The 21306-nt window shown below is 36.5% G+C and overlaps 1 protein-coding gene across 3 annotated transcripts in view; it reads right to left on the bottom strand.

Annotated features, from left to right (window-relative positions):
- Positions 1–21306, bottom strand: part of LOC100022260 (non-histone chromosomal protein HMG-14-like) — a 108381-nt gene that overhangs the window by 26556 nt on the left and 60519 nt on the right. The window contains exon 3 of one of the 3 annotated variants that reach the window (XR_008915875.1): positions 15400–15807. The exons of 1 other annotated variant lie outside the window; for it this stretch is intronic. The gene's annotated coding sequence lies outside the window, so the exon portion shown is untranslated. Of the gene's footprint in view, positions 1–15399; positions 15808–16551; positions 20395–21306 lie in introns of those variants that run through there. One more of the 3 variants, XR_008915873.1, reaches the window with a different exon arrangement.

Consider the following 21306-nt stretch of genomic DNA (forward strand, 5'->3'; position numbering starts at 1 on the left):
TAAAATATATTATAATAGTCTCTCCTGGAGTTTTTAGGGATGTTGTAGTTTTTGGTTCAATCAAAGATGAGAGAATTTGATATATTCCCATAGTTTCCTTTCAGATCTTAATTTCTATCATAATGACTTGATGGCATGATATAAACATGTTTAACTGGAATGGAGCTTTGCTCAGAGCTTTTCTGTAGTGCCACTCCTTTGTTGCCAAAGTGACTATGATTGAGAAATTCAGACACTATCCTTGTTCCAACATTTTAGACTAAAGTTACTATATGTTTGAGTTTAAACCAATCACAAGTGAACTGAACCAGGAAAATGTTGTACACAGAAATAGCAAGATTGTAACAATGATCAACTGAAAAACAGCTCCTCTGCTCAATATGATGATCCAAAGGACCCATGATGAAAAATTCTATCCACTTCCAAGGAGAAAACTAATGAACTCTGTGTGCTTATTAAAGCATACTTTTCTCACTTTGTTTTTCGTGCTTTTTCTCTGCAACATAGCTAATATGGATATATGTTTTGCATGACTTTACATTTATAATTGATATAATATTGCTTGACTTCTTTTGGAACACAAAACATTTTAAATTAATGTTAAAAATAAATAAATAGTGTTTTTGTTTTTTTTTAATCACACTTCACAGGAAAGGCTCAGAGGATAGAGCACCAGACCTGGAGTTGGGGGGATCTGGGTTCAATTATGGCTCAGATACTTCCTTACTATGTGACTAGGCAGATCAGTCACTTAACCCCATTTTCCTATCCTTTGCCTTTCTGTCTTTGAGTAAGAAGGAACTAAGGAACAAAGTGAGAGTTATTTTTTAAAAACCACTTGCATAAATTGGCAATGTGCAAAATGAAAAAATAAACATCTAATCAGTCAATTGATCAATATTTATCAAAACCTTGCTATGGGTTCTGAGAATAAAAAGAATTAAAACATCCAAAAAAATGAAAGATTCTCTGTTCTTGAGTAACTTATTCACATAAGAGGAGGCAACATGTATAGGCATATACAAAATAAGCCTATAAATGCAAGATAATTTGAGGGGGAGATACTAGCAGTTGGAATGATTTTAAAAAAAGGTTTTATGTAGGTGATTCAAGAAAGAAAAAGTTTCATCCATTGTGATTTGAACTTTGTATAAACCAAGAAAATAAACTAACATGAGTATATTTATGAAATTGGAATAAGAAATGTTTCATCATATTTACTCACATATAATTACAGACTTGATTGCATTATCCTTTAAATATGGAAAGCAGTGTTGGAGAAAGATCATTGAACTTAAGAGTCCTAACACCTAGATCTGGATTCCAATTTTATTATTTTTTAACTGTGTGACCTCACTTCTACTCACTTCACTTTCCTTATCTATAAAATGAGGGAATTAGACAAGATAACCTCATCCCATGAGCTCTAAATTTAAGGTCCTATAAACACTGGTACTTTCTCATTTGGCAAACTAATGGAATTGTTAAATTTAAGGTTGGATTGAATAATGTTTTAGTTGGTCACCAGGGATTTAATTAGTAAATCCCAAATGAATTACTAAAGTCAGAATGGAATTTATGGTAGTTTATTTTACAATAAAGAGGGAAGATATTAAGGAAGAGAGAAAGAGAAGAAAAAGAGAGAGAAAGCTGCTCCAGCCTCCTCTGACCCAGGCAGGAGTTCAGAGGCCCCAGCCAAGGGGAAAGAGTCTCAAGATGAGGGGCCTCTCCAGAGGCTGGTGTCTCCAGAAAGGCTAAGGGAAAGGGAGTCAGCCTTTACACTCACCACGTGTCAGATCAAAGGAACAGGGTCACCAGGAAAAAACAGGTCCAGTCAGCACTCTTCTGAATGAAGTATTATTCTCCACTCCAGTAGAACTGTCAATAGAACTCCAGCAGAAGTGGAAGTCCAAGTTGAACTTCCAGAAGAACCCTTCAGGCCCTTGTCACTCTCTTTTAAAGACTTTTCTTCTTCTGTCACTTCCCTTAATCTTTATGTCTACCAATCCCAGCTGAGACTCTGTTCTAGGACTGCCCAGAAGGCAGTCAGTTGATTCTGATTCATCACCCACTCTTTCACATGTGGGTCACAGACCTCCCACTCGTGTGTGAGATGGGTATTTGTACCTTTTTGACTAAATCCAAAATGGCAGCTCTCCATACTCAACTTTAAGTACTGTGCTTATGCTTTTGGGGATTAATATCTAAAAATAGACAGATCTCTATACTCAAATTTAAGTATAATGTTTACACTTTGGGGATTAAATCAAAAAATAGACAGGGGATTACAATTTAATCTTCACAATCAAGGAAGTGCTAAGTACTTTCATTGTTACAATCAAAGGAGAGCCAAATCCAATCTTCACAGAATAAAATTATAAGATTAATTAGAATAAGTAGTAGGGTTACCTTAATAACCACTATATTTCTCAAGGCAAAAGAAGGTATCTCAGAGTTTGGACATTTTAAAATTTAATTTAATTTTTATTATGAATTTCACAAACATCAACATTCTTATATACAAGGAATAAAAAAAGAATCATATATGAAATTATGCATCTATTGTATACAACTTGCTATTTTAAATATATGTATGTGTATATGTATGCTACATATATATATTTAGTTTCATATAACTGAGACAACATATCCCTGTTAATCTTTCTCCTGCATTTTCTTGTGCTTTCTTCTTTATATGTGTTAAATTATTAGTGACATTTTCTTTCTTTTTTTTGCATCACTATCATTATCCACAAACTACCTGCCAAAACTTTTCCCATAAAATATAAATGTCTTTTCTTATAGAGTTAAGTCTATTTTTGAAACAGTATCCTTTTGTTTCTGCTTTGTTTTTTGTTGGTAAGGGCCAGCTTATGCTCAAGCTTTATGCTTGATGCATAAATGCTTTTTTGCATCATGCTTTTATGCCGAACGGGACTGCCCCTAATTGGCTTTTTGTCAATGAGCTTAACAATCATTGGTTTTGTTCTTTTTCCTTTTTATCCCCAAATTATTGTAATTTATAAGTAGGTTATGTTTACAAGATCCATTGGGGAGACTAGTCTTCCAAAGGATCTCAAGGGACAATTGTGTAATTAGAATCTGTTAATCTAAACAGTACAAACCACAGCAAAACTACAGTTCCCAGCAAAACTATGATACCTACCAAAACTACAATTCCCAGAACCCCACTCACTTTCTGTCATTATGTGCTGATGTAGACAGGATATAAATTGGGTAGGAGTCTGTCTCTCTCTTATCTTCCTGTTGCAGCTTTGGTGGAGTGGAATTTTTGAGCAGGTAGAAAAACTTAGGTTCTATTTTGTCAGATAATAAACTTCATATAAGTAATACTTGAAATATTGGACATTAATTTAAATCTTACACCAAGATGTTTTCTTTTACATGGTCACAGTCCTTGTTAAATACTATTCTTTCAGTTCTCTTCATTTTAATCTGAATCAGTTCATACAAATCTTCCCAGTTTTCTTTGAATTCATTCCTTTCATCATTTCTTAGGGCATAAAAATATTCCATTACATTCATATGCCATATTCTGTTCCATCCCCTAAAGTTTTAATGCTTTCACGTCTTTATGGGTGTCATAATTAGCAACAAAAAAAATATCTACCAGTTCTTGATATCTAAATTACACTCATAATGTTAATCTGTCTTTTTGTTTTAATAACAAGGATATATGAAGACAAAGGCAATATTTTGTAGGAAAAAAATCACAAAAAACTAGACTGGAGAAATTTTAATATTTAGTTTAAAGTGCTTTTTCTTTCATTCCTACACTACAGAGAAACTAATAAACAGTTAGGATACTAAGAAAATTAATCATACTAATATAGTTTCACTCTTCAAATAATAGTGTAGTGAAAAACCCACCAGACTAGAAATCAACTCTGTATTCTAGTTTTAGCTTCCACATTTGACAGTATAATCTTGGGCAAATCATTTAACTTCTCTAAATCTCAGTTCTCTCACTTAAAACATAGCTTAACTACTCTGCAGGGTTGTTTAACAGATTCAATGATATAATGTATATAGTGTAACTATAAAGCACTAATAATTGAAAGTGTTGTCAATGGTGAAATTCATAGTTCTAAGGAAAGTAAAAGAAACAAAACCCACACCTTTATTAATGTAGCATTGGGAATTTGGTCAGGATTGAAGAATTGACTCTTCTCCATCTGACTCCCAACCTAGTTTATGAAATCAAAGAAGGGTCAGGTAACACAAACAACTAGAGAGAAAAAGTTAAACAAAGTTCAATGATACATCTATACTCTTTTACCTCTTTAAAAATATGAAAAAGTTTTTGCTTGACAGAATTTAAAGGGCATTGACTAACCAAGTTTAAGCCACATCCCAGCTGGTCTTTAAAAAGCTAGCTTGCTAGCTAGTTCAAGAGTCAGCCAAGGCAAGGAATAATTTCAAGTAGTCTGATCTCAGACAGTTTAGAGGAGACCCAAGGTTGGAGAATTATAGCCTGAGAGGGAATCACGCTTTGCTTTTCCTTTTGTGCCTCCATCAGAAGACAGCAAGTTGAGGGATTTTTCTCTTCTCTCCTTACCCCCATATGGGACTTTTGGAAAACTTGGAAATATTTCTGTATCAGAAGAATAATGATCACCAGAAACCTGTTAATTTGCCAGTAGAGGACTTAATGACAATACGATTTAGTATTCCATTGTTTGTTTTTTTGCTGTGAAACGAATATTACTGAAAGATTCAAAGATGATGTTTATGGTTAAATTTCAAGCACAGATGGACAATAACTCACTGATCTACATTTTGATCAGTTCTACAATGTGAGCTATCTGCCAGATATGAGAAATACTCTTAGTTACTATGAGTTACTTGCCAAGAAAGACCAATGTGAAGATGTTCTGTTAGCAAGCCAGGTGACACTGAAAGTTTAGGGTTACCTGTAGAAGGAGTGAAGATTATCTGTTATCCCCAGGATTCTGGGTCAAATTGAAATAAACTTGTACTTCCCTCACAGGATATATCTCCGGAATGTGTGAATATCGTTGCATCTAGCCAGTACCCCTTGCCTCAGGTGACATTAGACAACTGACTGACAGTTCAGGTAGATAAGGAAGGACTATCAAAAGTAATGCAAGCCAAGACCCATTTTCTAGAAGTCACTTTGTTGTTATTTTTGTTTAGTATTAGTTGTGTCCAATTCTCTGTGACTCCTTTTGGGAGTTTTCTCAGCAAAGATACTGGAGTTGTTTGCCATTTCCTTTTCCTGCTCATTTCACAATGAAGAAACTGAGAGAAACAAGGTTAACTGACTTGCCCAGGATCACACAGGATCGCTTTTAAAAAGTGTCTGAGGCTCCATTTCAATTTGGGTCCTCTTGACTCCAGGGTGAGTGCTCTATCCTTTGCACCCACTTAGCTGCCCCAGAGGTTACCTTACCCTTGAGATAATGACAGAAGTTGGAGCTATGCAATGGAGTTTGGTACTAGATTGTAACTGTTTTTACATATATCAGAAGCATTCAAGGCCTTTTCCCCCTATGGCTATGAAGTCTTTACATAATAACTTTGGGCATGTGAGTCAAAAGACTACTTGGGATTCCACACAAGATAGCAAAGTGGATAAGAACAGCTCAACTCCCCTGTTTTTCAGGCTTTCAGAGCCTCAGCTAAAAAGATAATTAAGGGGAAAAAGAAGAAACTCTCTTGAGTACCTTCACTCTCCTAAATCAACTAAAGGAGATTAAAAAGAAACAGGCAAGAACTGAGGAAGGGATATCTTCAGAGAAGCCAGAGAAAGGCAAACACAGTGCTCTGAGACTACCAGCTTGGAGAGTCTCCAAGTGATGCAATAGAATGATCATTTAAAGTCACAATCCCCAATCATATACCCATTGAACCATGTGATCAATCATATGTTTTTCTTCTCATTTGTAATTTCTTAGAATTCATTATCCAGGATCGCGTTTTAAATGATCACTCTATTGTAAATATTAATAATATGGGAATAGGTTTTGAACAATGATACATGTATAACTCAGTGGAATTGCTCATTGGCTCTGGGAGAGGGGAGGAAGGAGGGGAGGGAAAGAATATGAATCATATAACCATAGAAAAATATTCTAAATAAATAAAAATTTTGAAAAAAGAAATTGCAAGTGATAATTGCCTAGAACTATTAGAACCACAAGGCAAAATGAATATAGACAAAAATCCACTGAGGCAACTAGGTGGTTCAGTGGATAGAGAAATGGGACTGGAGATAGGAGGACTTGGGTTCAAATTTGGTCTCAAGCACTTCTGAATTGTGTAACCCTAGACAAGTCACTTAACCCTCCTTATCTAGCCCTTACTTCTCTTCTGCCTTAGAACGGATTCTTAGTATTAATTCTAAGACAGAAGGTAAGGGTTTTGTTTTTTTTTAATCCACCAGTTATTTTCTGAAAGAAACCTAGAATGAAAACTTCCAAGAATATTCTGGTAAAAATTCAGAGCTTTTAAGTTAAAGGGGAAAAAAAATGTAATGAACAGCCAAAAAGAAAGAGTCAAAGTATAAAGAAACCACAGACAAAAAACATAAACACTTAGAAGTTACTACTATAAAGAAAGGGTAGAAGAGCTTAGAATACAATATTTTGAAAGATAAAAGTTTACAGATAATAATAACTTACTTAAGTTATAATGAGTATAATTCTGGAACAGAGTTAAGGACTGGATCTATGGTGGGTGTAGAGGTGGAAAGAAGGGAACATGCACAGGAGATACGGAGACAGAAAAAAAGTTGAAGACAACATCAAAGTTTCAGCAACTTTGTATTTACCATAGTAGTAATTTGGGGGTGAAGAAACTCCTTCTTATTAACACAGTAGTGATTTTTGGATGAAGAAACTTCACCTTCTCTTCAACTTATATTTTTTAAGTATAGGGAAGGAAAAATGGATTTTGAATGAAGAAAGATTTTTAAGCATTACTAATGAGAAAATCAGAGTTGAATTGACTCCTTGAGGGAAATGAACAAAAAGACCTGAGGAAAGGCTTTTTTGTTGGTAGTAAGAGAGAGTTTCTACCTCTTCTAGAAAAGTTGGTAAAATTCTATGGCTTTTTAAGCATGGCATCACCAGCTCTACTCTTGATAGCCATCTGGGTAACCCAGGAGTTGAAGGCAGTAGAGTAGTGCTGAGTGTTGGAAAACTGCTTGACTAAGCAGTATCTACTAGAATAATGCATTTAGCCAAATAAGGTGTCCAACAAAGACTATATAATATTAGCAGGATGCAGGATGTTAAATTTATGGTTGGACTGAATAACTTTTTAGTTGTTCACCAAGGATTTAATTAGTAAATCCCAAATGAATTACTAAAGTCAGAATGGAATTTATGGTAGTTTATTTTACAATAAAGAGGGAAGATATTAAGGAAGAGAGAAAGAGAAGAAAAAGAGAGAGAAAGCTGCTCCAGCCTCCTCTGACCCAGGCAGGAGTTCAGAGGCCCCAGCCAAGGGGAAAGATTCTCAAGATGATGGGCCTCTCCAGAGGCTGGTGTCTCCAGAAAGGCTAAGGGAAAGGGAGTCAGCCTTTACACTCACCACGTGTCAGATCAAAGGAACAGGGTCACCAGGAAAAAACAGGTCCAGTCAGCACTCTTCTGAATGAAGTATTATTCTCCACTCCAGTAGAACTGCCAATAGAACTCCAGCAGAAGTGGAAGTCCAAGTTGAACTTCCAGAAGAACCCTTCAGGCCCTTGTCACTCTCTTTTAAAGACTTTTCTTCTTCTGTCACTTCCCTTAATCTTTATGTCTACCAATCCCAGCTGACACTCTGTTCTAGGACTGCCCAGAAGGCAGTCAGTTGATTCTGATTCATCACCCACTCTTTCACATGTGGGTCACAGACCTCCCACTCATTGTTACAATCAGGGGATAGCCAAATCCAATCTTCATAAGAACCAGTAGGACCAACACAATGACATCACTAGAACATAATAGCAACTCTGCACAGAGGAGTGAACTGCTCCTACAAGAATATTCTCTGGCTACACATCTTTCCAGTGTGTGTGCCCTCCAATGTATGTTGCCTGTATATGCCCATTCTTCTCATTAATGTGCATATTTGTGGGAGACTATGTCCCAGGTTTATGGGGGAAATTTTTTTGTTACTACGTTTCTTATTAGGCTACTTTACAAAATAACTTTGCTTTTAACTAGTTGTGCCATTGGGATGATCATTGAAAGGTGGATGCTCATGAGCTATAACTATAGGGGATGTAGACCCAAAGAACACCTTGAAGATGAAATATTGATCCCTGTTAGAAGTTAGAAGGCACACCTATAGGGTGCCCCATTGATATTCTAGTTTGTGTAAAGTTTTTTTTTTAATTCAGAAGATATTGTAGTCACAAATTTGGAATAGTAGAATCAAAAAAGTTACCCATATAATTAATGCACTGGACAAGCTATAAGTAAGACTTTGTGATGTTTTACATAGGTTTTATTTCTACATGAAATAAAGGGTCATTTGGTTGTAGTCATTCTGTAGAATCTTGTTCTTATGTGAAAATCATGGGAAAAGACCAAGGCCAACCTAGAGACTGACATATTTCATTTCCTAGAAGTTCATCTATCTCCTAAATTATTGAACTTTAAACATAACTGTCAACGTGAAATCTAGACCCTCAATTTTACCCCTGTCCTTTGAAAAACCCCAGTACCAGGCACACCTGTTTTGGGCTGAACTATAGACCTTAAACTATTTGGGGACCCTAGTGTGGGTGGGATCTGTGGACATAGTCCCAATGTTGAGTGCCTTTATTTGTTTTAGAAGCTTCTGTGATGGTATTAAAGTCCTTTCTCAGAAGCCCAGCTCTTAGTTTGACCCTTTCCTTTGTAATTATTAAAGTTGACCGCTCCCTGATAGGACAGCTGCTGGCTGCAGACCTCTTTGCAGCCTACTTGCAATTTGTTTGTGCAGGCTTGCTGGACCAAGTTCTCCAGAGGGTATAAAAGATCCCCAAGTTCTGTCCTTCTTCAAAGCTGGCATCTAGCATGGTGCCTTCTCCTAGGGATACATCCCCAGAGTCTCCAGGGTGTAGGCCCTGTGTAGATCTTGGCACTGAGCTCTGTGTAGCAGCCAAATATTGGACCTATCCCTATCCTGATTGAAGATTTGCTTTTTCTGACTCTCTAATAGTTCTGTGTTTTTTCCAAGTTAACAATGACCATATAAATAATCTATTTCAAGGTCCTTCATTTTTTATATGGAGAAACAAGCTCACAAAGATGAATTTATTTGACCCAAGTCATAAAGATCTCACAACTACTTTTTGTTCAGTGTTATTTGCCAATATATCATGTTGACTTTCAAGGCATCTCCTAGATATTTTCTCAAGAAAAGAGAGTATTTCATATAAAGATCTTGACTCTTTCTCAAAGAGTGACTGGATAAAGTTCAGTTTTGGACACTGTAACCTATTCTCCTTTGTCTATGTGAATATTTCTTTTATAAGGGGCAGGTAGGTGGCTCAGTGAATAAAGCTCCTGGCCTGGAAATGGGAGGACCTGGGTTTAAATCTAGCTTCAGACACTTCCTAGCTGCATGACCCTGGGCAAGTCAGTTAACCTTAATTGCCTAACCTTTACCACTCTTCGGTCTTGTAACTCAATACCAATTCTAAGGCAGAAGTTAAGGATTTAGAAAAAAAAAAAATTATTGAGGACCCTCCCAAAAAGTTTTTGTGGGTGTTATAGCTAATGCACGATATTTTAAAAATAATGTCACTATGAGTCAGTCGTTCTTTTCAGTCATATCTGACTCTTTGTGACTCCATTTGGGGTTTTCTTGACAAAGATACTGGAGTGGTTTGCCATTTTTTCTCCAATTCATTTTACAAATGAGGAAAGTAAAACAAACAGGGTTAAATGATTTCTGAGGCCAGATTTGAATTGAAGAAGATGAGTTTTCTTGATTCTACACCTGGCATTCTATCCACTGTACTACCTAGCTGTCCTTTTACAAAAAAGCAAATTATAATATTTATTTCATTAGAAATACATTTTTGTTGTATTGGAATTTATTGGAAATGTTGTATTGGAAATTAAGTTAATTTCTAATATTGTACTAGAAATTAAAATGACAGTATTGTCAACTTGAAATCTGGAGACCCCAAGTTTGCCCCTGCCGCCTTGAAAACTCAAGTACCAGACACACTTGTTTTGGACTGAACTATAGACCTTAAAGTGTTTGGGGACCCTAGTTTGAGTGAGATTAGTAGACATAGTCAAATGTTGAGTATGGTGGGGATGATATTATAAAATAAGTATTGTTTTATTAGTTTAGAGATACAGTACCTTTATTTGTTTTAGAAGATTCTCCCATTGTATTAAAATCTTCTCTCAAGAAGCCCAGCTCTTGGTTTGACCCTTTCCTTTGTATTTGTTATAGTTGACCACTCCCTGATACCCCATCTGCTGGCTGCAACCTCTTTGCAGCCTGCTTGCAGCTTGTCTATGTGTGCTTGTTGTACTAAGTTCTGCAGAAAGTATAAAAGACTTCCAAGGTCTGTCACTCTTGGGAGAAAGCACCTAGCAGAGTGTCTTCTCCCAGAGATATGTTCCCAGAGTCCCTGGGTGTAGGCCCTGTGTAGTTCTGGGAGATGGGCTCTCTGTAGCTGCCAAATATTGGACCTCTCCCTTTCCTGATTAAAGACTTGGTTTTCTGACTACTTTAGTAGTTCTGTGTTATTTCCAAGTTAACAGTATTATTAAGAAAAGTTTTTACCTCATAAGATTCTCCCTCTAGACCATACTTTGAGAGCCACTGATCTAAACCAAGATTTGAATTCCTGTCTTTCTAACTCCAGATCCAATGCTCTAGCTACTAAGACACCTAGCTATCCCTACTGTAATATTTATAGGGAAAATGAGTTTGATTGAATAACAGGGAATACTGAAGGTTTTGTGCAGGGGATGGAGGAGTTGAAGGGAGAGAGGGAACATGGCTGTTGGTGAGGTAAAAGGAGAGCCCGGCAAAGAGTCTGTTTTTGAAAAATGGGGTTCCTGAGAAATGGCCACTTATGATAGCCTGAGGGGATGTCTTCTCTATGGATTGATGTGGAAGATACCCCAGAGCAGGTAAGCAGGACCCTCCTGAGGGACAAGCCTCCCCCCCTAGACTAAGGTCGCCCAGTAGGGGTCCAATAAGGACCATTCATAGTTGAATAGCTATCCTGAGGCTCTGCTCCCACTATGTCCCCTGAAATGTTAGTCCTCTTATTTGACTGTGATATTCAAATAGATAAATTTTAATAACAAGTTTGGAATGGGGAGGTATCAGGGAAGAGGGAATAGGGATGTCCCTAGATGAGGTTTGAGTCTCTTTCAGCTTTTGAACTGAGGCCAGGCCTCACAGGCTGGTGGAGGGTTGGGTTTTTTTTTTTCCTGTCTATGCTATATCTGTGCTAGCTTTCTTAATTTCAAAAGTCTTAGCAGTAGACAGAGAGAGGAAGAAAAGTTCTGACTTTCAGAGCTGGGTGGGCCTGTCTCTTCAGGCTGACGCCCCTAAAGACCAGCCTTACAGTACAAACTGCTTCCCTTAAGTCCTTATGTTGATGACACGATCATAAGAATCCAGGGAAAGTACACCGTTGGGAAAATCAGGAAATAGAGGCACTTCTATCCAGAGACAGGGAGAGAGCTCCTTCCACTTCCAGGGCCAGGAAGGAAGTGCTAGTCAGAAGACCAACTGCCACTCCCAGTTGCCCCTCCCCCCACCAACTGTCAGTCTTGTCAATATCTTCTTTCTAACATTCCACCTGCTGTTGTTTCCAATTCAGTGGCAGAAAGTCCAGAACTTGCTTTAGTTTTCCTTTCCACACTATGAATATGGAATATGGGATTGAGGATTGGTAAAGGTCCAAGCAAACAGTCTGAGCAAATAGGACGTTCTTAGACTTGTCAAGGATCATATGAGGATATCATTGAAATAGACTACTACTAGAGCGGGTCTGGAGCAAGGGGCAGATGTCTCCTGTACATGATCCTAATTGGATGTTGCCTCATCCAATCCAGGCAAAGAAGTTATATCATACAAACTAACACTTTATGGTTATCTACCACTCTATTTTGTGGCATGTCCTTTCAGAATCCACATTAATTTTCCTGACTTTTTGATTACTGCTTTGTGCTCCACTTCCTAATAACCTCCCTGGACAATATATTGGGCTTTTTTGGTGCATTTTTATGCTCTTTCTTCTAATCAAGACGAATCAAATCTCTTACTTCCTCCAAAGATCTTCCTTTAAGCCTGTTCAGTTCTCTTTAATTCCTAGTTTGTGTTTCCTCTAGAGCAGCAAGACCTTCAGCTTTATATGATAAACCAAATGGAACAAAAATATGCCCCCTACCTATGGGTGATACAGATAATGGCTGAGTAGCTTATCAGTCTGTTACTCCCCATAGCTGGGACTCCTTGGAATTTGTGGCACTTCAGCAACAGTCATAGCTCACTTCTATAGAGCTGAATAGCTGCAGACTTGCAGGAGCTGATGAATGACTGCAGAACTAGCCAGTTGCTCTAACTACTAAAATAAAAATCAGTCTCATATAATGGGATGGAGTGCTGGATTTACTGTAGTCAGAAGGATCTTGACTGAATCCAGCCTCTTTCACTCCTATCACTACATACAAGTTACTCCACCTTTCTGAAACTCACTTTCTTCATCTATTAAACAGGGATCATAATACTTGCTCTCACCTCATAGAGTTGTTGCAAGACTCAAATGAGATAATGCAAGTCAAGGGTTTTGCAAAACCTTAACCTATATAGATGCTAGTTATTACTCGCTCATAATGAGTCAGTCCCCCAGATTCTTTCACCAGCCAGGTGAGGAACCTCCCAGGTTATTGGCCCAATTCTAATTGTTCATACATCTCCACCCCCCCAGTTTTATTCCTCACAATCCTGGACAGTTTTTCTTTTATCTAGAGAGACAGGCTGACCTTTTGGAGTTCCCCCCTACTTCAAGGAAAGGATAATGATAAGAAGATATAAGTATATGTATATGTTTTATGTATACATGCATACAGAGAATTATGATTTCATTGGTAAGTGTATATAGGGAATGAAAGAAAGAGAAGGACGAAAGAAAATAAGAAAAAAGAAAGGTTTTTTAAAAAATACAGGGATTCACAGACCCCTTCCTTTCTTCCTCCCTCCCTCCTTCCTCCTTATTCTTCCTCTTCTTCTTCTCCTTTTCATTTGAGATTTCTTCCACAAAATGAATATGAAAAAATATTTTACATGATAGCAAATGTAAAATCTTTATCAGATTTGCATACCTAAATCTCAGAGAGAGGGGAGGGAGGGGAAGGAGGAGGGATCAGAATTTGGAACTAAAAAAATGTTTTTTAAATGAATGCTAAAGAATTGCTTTTTACATGTAATGGGGGCAAAGAAATTATGTAAAAAAAGAAAACTTAATTGTCTGTGATCCTATTCGAGCTAGTTTAGCACATCCTTGTTATTTTTCCATAGCCTCTCCAACATATTCTGTTTTTATTGTTTTTGTCAATTTACATTGTGTGAGGGGAAACTTCAGAACTATCTTAATGTCTATTTATCTTACTATTAGTAATATGAACTATGCTTTCTTTATATTCAAGATGTTGAGCATAATTTAATCTCGCCTTTGGCTACCATTAGAGTTATTAATGATTGTGCTGTCCTGTCATAATGTGATGCCTTTAGGAATCGTTATGTGTGTAGGGTTTGTGGCCCTACACTAAATGGTTCCTTCCTATTTTATGTTTCTAGTCTGCATCTGCTTTTTGGTTTTCTGTCACCTTTCTTGATATCAGGGTACCAGTGATTACTTCTTACTGCTATGAATGAAGTAACAATAACAACAAAATCTTTTTTATCCTAGTCACTAGAGATACAAATACAAAAACCAAAACCCAAACTCCAGACCCCCTCCCTTGAGGAGCTTGGAGGAGGAGTTGGGGGAGAAGAGGATGGAGGGACATATAAAGCAGATAATTAAATGGAAAATATATACAATGTATACACAAAGTAATTTCTGAGGGAAGGGTACTACTGCCCATAAATTATGAGGATCATGTTAGGCTTCCTATAGGAGGCAGTACCCAAGGTAAGACTTGAAAGGAGCCAAGGATTCCAAGATGCAGAGTGAGGAGAGACTCCATTATATACACAGAAGGAGGTCCAAGGTGAAGTCCCAGAAATATATCATTGAAATAACTACCTTCTTCTCAGGAGCATTTGAAATCCAGAGTGTATATTTCTGTGAATCTGTTTCTTTTCTCACTCTATCCTGTGACAAGGAAATCACTTTAAAAGACTAATATATATTAATTTAAGGTCCCCAAGGAATTCAGCTATGTAATTCCTAAATGAAAACTCAAATCAGCCGTCAGCTTTTTTTTTAGAGTTTAATTACAGACAGGAGGAAGAAAGGAATTAGAGGTAGAGAGAGAGAGGGAGAGAGAAAGGGGAGAGAAGGGAATAGGGCTTAAATACCCCTTCTGTTTAGGCTGGGCCAAAAGGCCCAAGCCCTTAGATAGCTGGGGCAAAGAAAAGAGATCAGTCCCTATTACTCACGTGACCAAAATGGAGAAACAGTTTCAAAGGCCCCCACCTTCAGCTTCCTTCAGAGCAAGCTTCTCAGAGCACACTCCAACCACTCCGACAAACTCCTCAACCACCACCCTCTGTCTTCAGACCCCCCTATCTTTAAGGAAACCATCCAAGTTCCCTCCCCTCAGTTCTCACATCTACCAATCACTGTCCATCAATTTCCCTGTGCCAATGGAGGCTCTAGCTTAACCCAGGACCGCCGAGAGGTCTCTGGCTTTGCACATGTCTGTTGAAGGTCATATTTTCAAATAATTAAATCTTTGATCCTTTGCTACAGCCCTTCCTAAATCCTGTTAACCTGAGTAGGGTAGAGATTGGAATAATTAAATTTTGATCTATGCTGCAGCCCTTCCTCAATCCTGTTAGGACTGAGTAGGGTGGAGATTGATTCCAAGTATCTCCATTGTATCAATTCTAAAATCAATCATGACTCAAAGAAATTCCTGTTCTATGCTTAAGCATAGGTCAAAGTCCTTTCCATTGTTCAGCAAAAGGTTTCTGTCCTAAAGTAATCTTAAGAAGGGAGGAGGAGGAAACTCTCATGCCAATGGGGTTCACATTCCAATAGCCAAGACCCACTATCAATAGGAAATTTTTCAAGTATGAAATTTCCCAATGGTGAAATTTTCCAACATTTATAAGTCTAAGAAATTTTGAGGTTTACAATCCTCCATGTTTGGAAAAGTTCTCCCTATGCCAACTCCATCTGTAGAAGTCTCTTCCTTTATCTGAGGTCTAAATCAGATGGTACTTTAATCCAGGAAGATTTTCCTGACACCTCTCCACAGGCAGGTGTTATCTCTCTTTCCTCAAAGTTCTAATGGTACTTTTTCTAGCTTTTGTTCCTATTGTGTATGCTATATTGTATCCATTTAGGTATGTCATAGCCTTTCCATCCCTACTTGATTTTTAATTTTTTTGAGGGGAGATTTGGTGCCATTTTTTCTCATTCTAGTCACAGCATCTAACACAGTGTTTGGTATAAAGTATGAATTTTATAAATGTGCACCGAATTGATTTAAAGGTATCTTTTAGATGCTATTGCTGCTAGAAGCAGATAGAAATAAAAACATAGGGATAGCAAAGAAGAAAGGGTCATTAATGCATCTTTTATTTTTTTAATGGTGAGAACAGAAGAAAATCCAAAGAGAAGCACAAACATCTCTGAAAGACACAAATTGGATTTATGTTTAAAAATAAAAAATAAATTGTGCATAATAGAAAGCTATAGGTTCAAGTACATTAATCTTTTTCTATTTTACTATGTATTAGAAAAGTCCTTTTAATTTAGTTTTTTTAAGTTCAGAAGTTAATTTTGTTTCTTTAAAGGATGTGATAATAGAATTTTATTGAGAAATTATGACTTTTTAAAACCATAAATAAAAGCTACTCCGTGGGGAAAGAGAGAAAAGGACTTAAGGTTTTGTGTCAAAGACCCCCAAATTTCATCTTCATTTGGGGACAATGCCCCTCATCCTTGGTTACTCGATTAGCTATACCAGCTGGAAAGTATAGTGATAATCACCAAATTAGATCTCCAAAAGGTACAAAATTTGATATGACGATAGGAAGGTAATCATGGAGGATGGTTTTCTAGACAAAATATGGTCTTGACTCTAAGATGGAAGGTACAGGTTAAAAAAAAAGAGAAATCTATTTTCTCTTTCTCTCATTTCTGAACCTATTGAGAAAAAAAATTTCTTGATTCCTTCTCATATGTATAGTCAAGAAAGATAATTATACTATATATATATATGTGTGTGTGTGTGTGTATGTATCATTCTATACCCCAAATCCATTACCTCTTTGTAATGGAATGCATGTTTTATCATTGTTCCTTTGGAACCATTTAGAAGAATCATAGTCATAATTCTTATAACTTTCAAAATTTTTTTTACAGTGCTATAATATAAATTGTTCTGGCTCAGCAAAGTCTTCAACATTGTTTATTTTTATAATATTGATGTTATAGTATAAATTCTTCTTCTGATTACTTCATTCTTTATCAGTTCATAGGTCTTTAAATCATCTATTTCATCAATTTATTCAGCCATTCCTTACTTGACCAGATTACACTTTTCCTCTTTCTTTGATTTCTTTTGGGTATTATCTTAGCAGTAGTATAGCTGAGGCAAAGGGCTTGCACTATTGAATAATTTATCATGTATAATTCCAAGTTGCTTTATAATAATAATAATAGTAACTAATATTTATACAGTTATTACTATGTATCTATATGTATCATTGTGCTATACAATTATTTCATTTGATCTTCACAACATCCCTGAGATAGATGCTATTATTGTTCCCATTTTACAGATGAAACTAAGGCAAACAGGTAAAGTGACTTGCCCAGCATCACATAGCTAGGAAGTATCTTTGTAGAGGGGTTGTACCCATTAACAGGTCCATCAATAGTATGTCAATATATCTGCTTCCCCACACCACCTTTAACATTTTTCATTTTCTTTTTTTTTGGGGGGGGGGTTGAATCTTTGCTAGGCTGATTGGATGGGTTCTACATGATAGAGGAAAGTACACCCATAGTGATGAAATTTGTAAAAAATCCACAGAAATATAAACTCAGTATTTCAAATCCTGCCAAGAAGGAAGTAGTCTATTTCAATGATTATGTCATATACTCCAGGGGCCTCTCCCAGTATATTGAATTTCCTTTAGCACTTAAGGCAACAAAAAGTATTTGCCAAATTAGAAAAGTGCCAATTAGAAAAAGAGACAATGGAGTATCTGTAGCACATAATTGGCTGGTGGAAAAATCTGTATAATTAGCTGTCTTCAAGTATGTGAAGGACTGTCAAATGGAAGATGCAATACATTTGTTCTACTTGACCTTAGAAAGTAGAACTAGCAGCAATGGGTGGAAATTGCAGAGGCAACACCAGCCTCCAATGTCTCTTTCAACTACTGGATTCTCTGGTCTGTATAAAATAAGTTTGTAGTGAAAGATTCCTATATTGACAAAATACTTGCAATGGCTATTAAATTTTATGGCACACTATTAACACTTCATCCCTGAGTTTCTCACCCAGACAGAGCTTCTCACTGACCTGGCGAAATACCCCAAGGCTTTCCAGTGATATTGAAGAGAAAAGGCAATTTAGTGGTCATAAGAACCTCTTTAACCTGGACCTAATTTTGACCAAGGAAGTCCTGCATACTTGGACACTGTGTGAACTTTGAAAACTACTACACCCTACTTAGACCTTGCTTTAGGGGAAGATAAAGTTGCAATCTCCTGATTGAACAATGGAGGTAATTAGTTCTCACCTTAGAGTGAAGCTAGAACTTTAATCTAAGTCTATTTTTAGATCTAATACAAAAAGGTGTTAAGTAACTATAAAGGTTAAATTAATCACAAAAAAGGTCAAGTAACTCACAAAAGGTGAACTAAGAAGTGTTAACTCTAAAGATATAATCAAATCAAAGAAGATGAGAACTAAAAGTATGGGCAGCCCTGGAGAAAAAGCCTTTAATGTGATTGGTAGATGTGAAAATTTAGAGGAGACACAAGGATGAAAGGTCTATATATTTGAGATTTTTCATCCCTCAAGGACACTCTCTCTCTTTCCCTGATTAGTGGTGGAGAATTAGCTGAGAGCTTCTTGCTGAGCCTTTCAGCATCTTAGTGTGGCTACAAACTATTGTCCGGTTCGGTAGTGAGTTTCTAGCTGAATCTTCCTCCTTTACTTTCCAACTTTTTCCTCTCAGAAGCCTCTAATCTTCTTCAGAGACTTAGGCGGGTAAGGGGGGGAGGTTAAAACTCCCGCTGGCATAGGCCAGGTAAGAGAAATCCTATATCCTCTTTCCTCCTTCTCCTTAAATTCCTTCCCTCTGTATTAATTAAATTACCATAAATTTCCAGACTGACTTGAGAATTTTATTTGGCGAACATTTAAATCTAGATTTAAAGTCACAACCCTAAAATTATCTGACAACTGACACATCCAACATGACTAATGGAGCTCTTTTTTCACAGGCATAAAACACAAACTCACCAAAAATGGAAGTCACCATGATGGAGGGAATGGTGAACCTGGGCATAGTGAGCAGGCTATGATTTATTAGAAATAAAGAATTACGTAGAAGGAAGAGAATAAAAGACATCCTAAGATAAATACATGATTGGCTAGTCACATAGCAAGAGAATTTTTAAAAGGCTTCTGGCATATTTAGAGATACTCTGTGGTGAATGTATGGATAGACAAACAAGCAGATAAGCAAGAATCCATAAGTTGACCTCTATATTGTTAAAGAGAATATCAACTTTGCCTTGGGAGGCATATTTTGATTCATGTTGAGCTTAGGGTCCACTAAAACTCCCAGGTTGATTGTTCATTTGTTTTCTCACATATTTCTCCCCAGCCTTACTTAGCCAGTTTATTAAACCTGAGTGCCAGATTTTACATTTATCCCAATTAAATTTCATTTTATTAGATTCAGTCCATTATTCTAACATGATAAAAAAAAAGCTTTTAGGGATCTTGAGTTAATTTTCCAACATGTTAGTTATACTTTCCTAATTTCATGTTATCTAATATATATATATGTATACATACATATATATATACATATGGTTCAAAGAAAGAAAAGCTTAGCGAGGGCTTTATCCTGTCCCACCTCTATGAGAGAGCCATAATATTCTACTTGGCAAAAAGACAAATACAAAAGTCAAGCACACATAGACAGGCAGCATAATATAGTAGGAAGAATACTGAATTTGGAGTAGTAAAACCTCTATTGAAATTCTAGCGCTACCATTCATTCTGTGTAACCTGGAGCATAATCATCCTTTCTTTGCCTTAATTTCTTCCTATGTAAAAATCATTTGGTTAGATTAGATGATTCTGAAGGGTCTATTGTGATGCTAAACATCTAATTCTATTTTACAGCTGACTGTAGATCTGATTCCCTCTAGGAGGTCAGAATATTTTACTTAATAAGTCTAGTGTAAAAGATCTTCTGAGTCATTTTCTTTTCTGAATCGACTTGTTTTCCCCAAAGAAATCAGGTTTACTTGTCTATTCCAAACATTAATGAAGGGTCTCTACCTATTTATTTGATTCTTCTTAAACACCAAGAAAGACTAGGGATTGAAGACATTTGAGCTGTTTTTTTGAGTCATTTAAAAATGCCTTTTTTCAGGGGCCTGCCAGATCTAGGTAATTTGAGCAGGGGTCTCTTTGCCATTGGATAGTTCTCAAACTATTTAGTATTAGTATTCTATGCAATTCTCTTTCATTTTAGATATGTGGAAGTACTGACATGCTCAATAAATATCTAGTGAATGAGAGAATGAGGTTTTGGTTGGGAATGCTGAAATAATGATGAAAATGATTGGTATTACCATCATTTTCACTGATGAAGGATGTAGTGGGGGGAAGAGAGGCAAATGGTGGTAGAAGAAATAAATTCCTTTTTGGAATTGTTGTCTGGATTAAGATAGAGTTTATCTATGCATGGATTAACTGATCAAGTTAAGAACTAAGTACATGGAGATTCTCAGCTTCAAGACTTAAAATAGCCTCTGCTAGTAAGTAACATATTAATCCCAGCTCTACTATTGAGGATATAACTAGCTTCATAACCTTGTACAGGTATTTGGGCTTCCTTTTCATTCTCGAAATTGAGAGAGTTGATTATCAGGAGTTTTTATGCTTTTTCTATATCCTGGATCCTTAGGCAATCTGCTGAAGTCTTCACATTGTATCTTAAAATAATGCTTTTAAATGCCTAAAATAAAACATATGAGATTACAAAGGAAACCAATTAACATTTAAGTATTGTTATCAAGATATTTTTTTTAAAAACAAGTTCATGGATCTCAGGTTAAAATCCCCCCTGGATTATTAAATGACCTCTGAGGTCCCTTACAAGTATAAATCTATGCCCCTATGATCCTCTCAGTTCTAAAACAGATTCCATAAGCCATTTGGTTGGGAATCAGTAATTGCTTCAATTTCCACATTATTTTGAATCAACTTCCATCAAATTAACAAGGTTTTACAGTATCATTGTTCTCATCTCTACATTAAGACTGAAATTACATTGAAAAAAATAATATGGTAGCAATTGGAAAGCAACTAATTACAAGCAATTATAAGACAAATAATGTTTATACTGCTAGTAGAGTTTGAGGCATTTTAACAGACACTGATTCCCTATTTCTATAAGTAAGTGCTTAAAGCCAAAGAATGGAATGGCTTGTAAAAACATGGCAGTACGACTTTCATCTTCATCCCAATTAGTATTACAAGCCATCTTTCCATTAAAAAAAAAACAACAACAGCCTTTGCTTGCCTATCCATTTGCTTGTCTTTGCCTCAACAAATGGAAAGATGGGCTATATGATCCTGGAGTTCATAACCCCAATTTAAACAGTAAGTTGTTTTGTACACGGTGGCAAGCAAGATTATTAGTAAATATAATAACAACCTCAGTACCAAAATACTTTCAACAAGTTTCATGGAGAAATGTGAACAAAACCCTATACTTGTTGGACAAGTATATACCCTGCAGGGTATCTGGAATGCAAGCTCAAACCTCCTCTTTTTCCAGTTGCTGTTTTTCATGCTGACATCATCTTGTAGACCAGTCTTTTCTGATCTTGAGAAATTTATTTCATATTGGGACACATTTACTTCA

The sequence above is a fragment of the Monodelphis domestica genome, chromosome 2 (assembly GCF_027887165.1).
Source record: "Monodelphis domestica isolate mMonDom1 chromosome 2, mMonDom1.pri, whole genome shotgun sequence".
NCBI classification, from domain to species: domain Eukaryota; kingdom Metazoa; phylum Chordata; class Mammalia; order Didelphimorphia; family Didelphidae; genus Monodelphis; species Monodelphis domestica.